At 42.2% G+C, this 6,587-nt stretch overlaps 1 long non-coding RNA gene across 1 annotated transcript; it reads left to right on the top strand.

Moving 5' to 3' along the window:
- Positions 1–387: 387 nt before the first annotated feature.
- Positions 388–2,444, top strand: LOC125181047 (uncharacterized). The gene is made up of 2 exons (XR_007160064.2): positions 388–1,286; positions 2,195–2,444. It is a non-coding gene; the product is annotated as an uncharacterized lncRNA (long non-coding RNA).
- The last annotated feature ends 4,143 nt before the right edge of the window (positions 2,445–6,587 follow it).

Below are 6,587 nucleotides of genomic sequence, written 5' to 3'. Positions count from 1 at the left end.
GTCCGCATTTACTGATGGGTTGCCTCCTCAGGGAGCTGCTGCATTTTTTTGGGCTCCTGGATGTGAACGAACATTTGGATTCCGCAGGCATATGTCAACCATGTCCGAGTGTGAAGCCCTCATAAAGATGGTCTTTCTTAGTGTGTAGCTGTCCTTGTGCCTGTGAAGAGCCATCCTCAAGGTGTGAAGAACAGCTCAGGATGCTGCTCAGGCCACTTCCGTATTCCCACCTCCAACACATTTATATTTAATTCTGTAACACAGTTCCCGGGCCAAAGTTCTCTGACTACAAAGGTGGTACAAAAAATTACTTCCCAATGTGTTAGCGATGCAGCGGTGATTAAGGTCCTTATCAAGGAGAAGCTTTCCCTGTATTTGTGTGTTCAAGCCACCAAGCCAGTTCTGCAACAAGATGCGGCACCAAGATTTTCCTGCCTATCCAATGTCTTATCTGAGAAAAGACTGACTTGACTCAGAGCTAATGAGGTTGCAGACTAAATCCATAAGGCAAATTCACATATATTAAGCTGACATGAGATCTAATTATGGGGTGTTGGAATCATTTTGATACCCACAGAATAGAAGCACTTGTAATAAAGGAAATGTGCCAACAGGAAACTGAGATTTTACTGATCTGGAGTTAGTGATTAGCCCCAGAGGCTGAGAAAGAATTAGCAACAACTAATGGGATGCAATGAGATGTACATATTTATATGTTCTGAATGCCTTGCATTTTTAGATGAGTAACAACTACTGCTGGGCATTTCATGAAGATATTCCTGCTTATGAGGGGGGAAAGCGGCAGGATTTTGTGCTTAAAATTGTTTGATCCTCTTTAATCCAACACACTGCCTGCAGTCTACACTGCCCATTTTTTGTTTTCATGCCACAGTAGCCATCAAGGGTGAGGAAACCAAGCAAGAGCCACAAACATCCCTAAATTTTTTGTACATGAGTAGCTACAAAAAGAAGCAGACAGCCCAGAGCTGTTGCTTTTTTGATAGAATCCACATGTGGATATATGAACCTTAAGTGAGATCCACTCTAATAATGACCTGAAGAGCAACAACACACTTACAGCTCCTCCTCAAGCTTCCTGGTGGAGGAGAAATGAGACACAACGTGTTCTGACCTGCTCCAGGAACAGGGGGATGGAGGCAGTTCACAAGGATGCCAACAAGGCAAAGTGGAACGGCAGAAAGGAACAAGCAGGTGTACTTCCAAGTGCTGAGCAGCTTCTGCCAAAAGCAAATCCATCAGCAAGATCCTTTGAAGAAAATGTGCAGGTAAGAACCATTAAACACTCCTGGGAGACAAAGGGTTGCCATTGCATTTTTCCTCTACATAAATATGTGTTCCTACATACCAGGTTTTGTAAAGCATGCCTAGGACTCTAGCTCTCTTATTATCCTCTGGTGTTATCCCCCCCTCCTTTCTTATGCTAACCCATTTGTAGGGAAAAAATAATAACAGCAAAACACTCAATTAATGGAAAACATCTTCACTTCAGTGGAGCCAAGAATGCACACCGTCCCTGAATTTATCTCCAAGGGACTGGAGAAAGGAAATAATTCAGAGCCTTCTTATACCCATCTAAGTCTCTCTTTCTATCTCGTCCTGCAGGCCTTCATCTGTAGTCTCGGTGGCACAGTGGCAGACGCCACTCTGGCACTACTTCTGAGCTGTTCTCTGAGAATTAAGTGTGATTTGATACAGGGTCAGGTTCTAACAACCTCACTCAGAGTGACCCATTACCATCTAACTCTACCAGAAGGATGCCCAGAGTTAAGGGATCTGACCACAGGCTGTTATTTGTGTTCCTACCAAGTGATTCAGAATGCCAGGTGGAGTCCCCACCATGTCCTCGGAACACAAGTCTGCAGGCACATCTCTGGACATGGCCAGAGTGTACTCTCCAAAGGATGCTGAGACTCAAATACCAGAGAGTCACTTGGTCATAGCAGACTGTCCACAAGATGGCTATGGTGATAGTAGGTGGATGGGATAGAGCATGGGCCACGTTTATGGCAGCCCAGATTTCTTCAGTCCCCTGAAACTGCCTAGTCCAAAGGAAGGCCATCGGCATTCATCTAAAAGCACATAGGTAGCACTATTCCCTAGTTTATTGTAGCTCTTCACCTGCAAGCGTGCTACTGCATGCCACTTAAAACACTTTTTTTCCTTTGCTTTTTAGTTCCTAGACCAACCTCAAGATGCGTAGATGGGGGAAACTGTGGCAAAGGAACAACACTGCGCTCGTCCGCTTCCTGCTGCTGCTGGGTCTGCCTGGGTCTACCTCAGGTTTGACCCCTATCTCTCCTGCACAGCTGCCCCCAGCAGATGCCGTGCCCATCGTGTGGATGTGCTACTCATCAAGATAAAAGGAATAAGAATCTATCTCAAAGCACTTAGGTATGATTAAATAAAGGAGGCCATTTCCTGTGCTGCTAATCTGGTGCCTTTCAAAACCACTAACTTCACTTTTTGAAAAGTTACCATCTTTTAATTCTCATGGGTCTCTTCTACAGTTCTCCTCCTCCTTCCTGGGAAGGGGTGATCCACTTCATGATACGACAGTAGCTCACAGGGCTGATTAAACTGAACTCTGTGCAACACAAACAGTGATTTTTCATGTACAAAATGAAAGAATTGAACTGCTCTCTCTTTTGAGTTTTGTCTGGGTCAGGATAGCCAATTAACCTGCAGGTTCCTGTACTGGCAGTTACCTGCTCTTTGCTTTGAAATCAAGTCACTCTCCTGTTTTGGAAGCTCTACTGCTCTGAAAGCCTTCCTGTTCTTTAATATGATAGAACAAAGCAGAAGCAGCTATGGTGAAAAAATGAAAACACAGGCTCATTCCATATGGCCTCTTACTATACAATTGAGTATTACTGTCTAAAGTTCAATAACATCTTAACTGCTTGGCCACTAAGAGACAGGCTATTTTAGGACTCTAATATTTGGTGAGTATGTATGAAGTCAAGTAAGACTCTAAGTTATACAGTCCCACTCATACAACTTCCAGGGTTTAGACTTTGTAACCTGATTGCATTTTTTTTTTTTGTGTTCTCATTTCCAGAAACTGTCAGATTATATACGTCGCTGTGCTTTTCAGATTAGGCACCTGATGCTATGTAGCTTCTTTCAGAATGCTCTAATGTTTGCTAATCCTACTTTTCTTTTTTAATTTCTTTTTTTTTGGCTTCCAGGATTTGTTTATAAACAGGAAATATTTGTTTATAAACAGGAGTTGAAACATATGAGAGTAAAGCAGTGAGTGTGACTAAGCAGGCTCTTACCTGCAATATCCATACAAAATAGCCATTGAGCATGTGAGGAAGGACTGTGCATGGGCAGTGAAGCCCAATCTCTTCTAGGCGTAATAAACCCCAAGGCTACAGCCATGGTGCTTGACACTTGAAGTGCAACACGCATCTGATCACAGTGAATGCATCACATGCCTCAGCTTTGGACAGCTACTCTGTGAATGTGTGTGTTGAGCAAAGCAAAAATGGGCAAATAAAATAGGCAAAAATGGGTTAGATGTGTCAGATGCAGGGGGCATGTGGTGCACAGAGCACAATCCTTATCTCCATCTCATGGGAGATGGGAAAGTGACTGTCATGATTTGTCAGAGCCCATCTCTGCTCACTCTGCCCAGGATTATTGGTAGTACTTAAGTAATCAAAATCTGCAGAAAGCAATATGCAACTGATGTTTCTCTGTCGTGTGGTGTGGTGTAGTTGTTTACACACTGAGGCTGCCTTTCCCTTATCCAACACCATGGACAGTCTTTTACATTTGGGCAAAAGGATGACAAAGTCAGCACGATAATGTAAGGTGCAAGAAAACAGAGAGTGAGGTTTGTAGCACAAAGAAATCTACATTTTTTCTATCTGGTGTTTTTTGTTGTTATTGTTGGTTTGTTTGTTTGTGTGTGTGTGATTTTTGTTTGTTTGTTCATTTGTTTTTCCCTATTAATACAGGCTTTTGGATAGATCTCACTAATCTGTGACTTTGAAAAGGATGTTTTAGAAGTGATAGAAATCAGTGCAAACAGTATTCTCTTCTTTCCCTCGATCAGCCTTTACTCAGGGTGATTTTAAAATATATGCACTGTTTTGGAGCTGACATTTTTGCTCCAACTTTAATTTCACACGTGTGCCACAGATTGTAAGCCTCTACCACACCATAAAATTAAATCATATGTGCAAGAATATCCTGTGCTAGCCACACGGAGGCTGACCACTAAATCTCCCAGAAATGTTAGCTTTTCTGCATCCCAAGACTGTTTCAAAGCTTCACATCATTACAATTCCCTGGGTTTCCACCTCTTTCCTTGACAGCCATCTGGTCCGACCACACTCCAGCTGCAGTCAGGCTTCCCTCGCCACTTACACCTGATCTTTTGACTCAGCACACCTGAAACAATTCTCGCTCAATCTATCAAGCAATATAAAATTAGACAATCAACACTACTAACATAGTAGGAAGGGAGAGGAGTGTAAGGAGTGCTTGTGTGGTAGGCACTGAGTGCTTACAAACCGCTAATGAGTAGTGGTGGGACATGAGACAGGGAGAAAGAAATTGCTATGCTCTGAGTGTACCTTGTCACAAAGCTTAACACCCTTTTCATAGTACTGATGTTTTTTTCTCCCCTCTCGTTTTCTCTATATTTACATTTTGAAACAAAATTCTGGATTGAATATTTTCTCCACAGAACATTTGAAAAAAAAAAAAAACTAACTAAAAATCTTTTATATCAGCTTTCTCAAGCTCTTCCAAACAGCAGTCTTTTGCTGGTTTATTTAGGTTAAAACACACTGTCCTATATCAGCAAGAAATCTGCTACGGGACAGATCCAGCATGATTACAAGAGATGGATAAAGTTCAAAAAGTTTAAGGTCTGGTTTGGTTTCCATGAGGCTGAACCTCTGGGAATCACTGCTTCCTGTTTGGGGGTCTGGATTTGGAAATAACAAGAACAGGGATTATTGCTTTTAATATTATTTTCTGCTGCTGGTTTTAGGCCAAATCTGGGAGAGCAGAGGTGCTCAATTACTTTAATGAGAAAATACAACAGTTTTTCAGCCTGGAAATAGATTTGTTTGTGGTTTGTATTCCATGCTTGGTTTTTATTTTATCATTGAATACAGCGGCCTACCTCTAGACCTCTGTTGCATGGTAGACCTATCGGAGCTTTTTAATTCATGAAAATATTGCTCTTGTGTTACTTCTGTTACTGCCCCAGCAACCACAGAAACATAATTTCTGTTAATATGTTTTTGTGTTTCTCATAAATAGCCAGAGTCTGTTCCTAATCCCTGCTAGAGTGCAGTTGACTTCCACGGAGCAATTCCAGATTTACACTGATCATCATTAAGAGTTGTTTTACCACCAGGCTCATAGCAATGACTTAATTAAAATTACTTTTGCCGACGTTACTCCTTGATTTTCCAGTCAACAAACCTTAAAGGAGATTTCTTCACTGGCCAGCCCGGAGAGCCTGCGTGATGCCTCTCGCATCCTTCCTTCCCCTCTTTGCCTTGCCGTGCCCGGGCTCCCCGCAGCAGACCCCTCTCGCACGCACTGCTTGATAGCAACGGGGTCAGCAGCGAGCATAGAGTTCAGCGCTATAGAAGTGGAAACAGAAAGCAGCCATGGGCAATTAACCAGGGCTGCGACTGCTTATGTTTGGTTCCTACTTCCATTTCTGTTTCCATGGAAATGGACATCAGATCATTGGGAATAAAGTAAATTTGCTATTTCCCCTCACCTTAATATCAGCCAGGCTATACAATCCAAATAAATCCGAACTTATCTAATTAAATGTGATTTTACAGATCTTTTCTTTCATTGATATAAACTGACAAAAGCAACATCGGTTTTGAAGTACGCAGAGGCTATTGGCTGTCCTTTGGGAAAGGAGTTGGTAAGTTTGCCCACCCCTTTTTGCTTTGAAAGGTATCAAAACATGCAAACATCCACCCTACCCCTTGCTCTGTGTTCCTGCCTGCCCATTAATATTGTCGAGCTGAACAGTACTCATCACTTGCCCATTAGGGGTCATTTAAGCATAAATGACCCCCCTTACAGAGATTGTGTGGGTTAAAGACCTCTTCTTTGTCTGGCTGTTGAGGCTTTGAGGTTCATTTGTATTGCAGAGCAGCTGCAAAAAAAAAAAAAAAAAAAGTTCAAGCCCACCTTTAAAGGTCATATCGTCTCAGAGGAGGAGCTTCGACCTAGAAGGGCTTCCCAGGTGAAAAGCTCACGATTGGGAACAAAGGAAAAAAAAAAAGTGTTTTTTAAGCTTTCACTGTGAGAAAGCTGAGAAAGATGAGACTTATATGTTCATTTACAAAAGACAGAGTACAGACTGGACACTTGATTTCTCCCTCCAGATGTGAAGCTGATCTACAAAACTGTCTGACCTGTAGGGGGATGACAGCAATTTTCATTTTGTCTTATGACACAACAGATCAGACAGACAAAATCTCAAGGGCTGCTTTCAACAAAAATGTCCCATGTCACAAGTCAATATTCTTCCAGTTGTATCAGCTGCCTTTACTGGTCAACGCATGAAGGCA

The sequence above is a fragment of the Anser cygnoides genome, chromosome 2 (genome assembly GCF_040182565.1).
Source record: "Anser cygnoides isolate HZ-2024a breed goose chromosome 2, Taihu_goose_T2T_genome, whole genome shotgun sequence".
Classification (NCBI taxonomy): domain Eukaryota; kingdom Metazoa; phylum Chordata; class Aves; order Anseriformes; family Anatidae; genus Anser; species Anser cygnoides.
The sequence above is the reverse complement of the archived record's forward strand: the minus strand, read 5'-3'. Positions and strand labels throughout refer to the sequence as shown.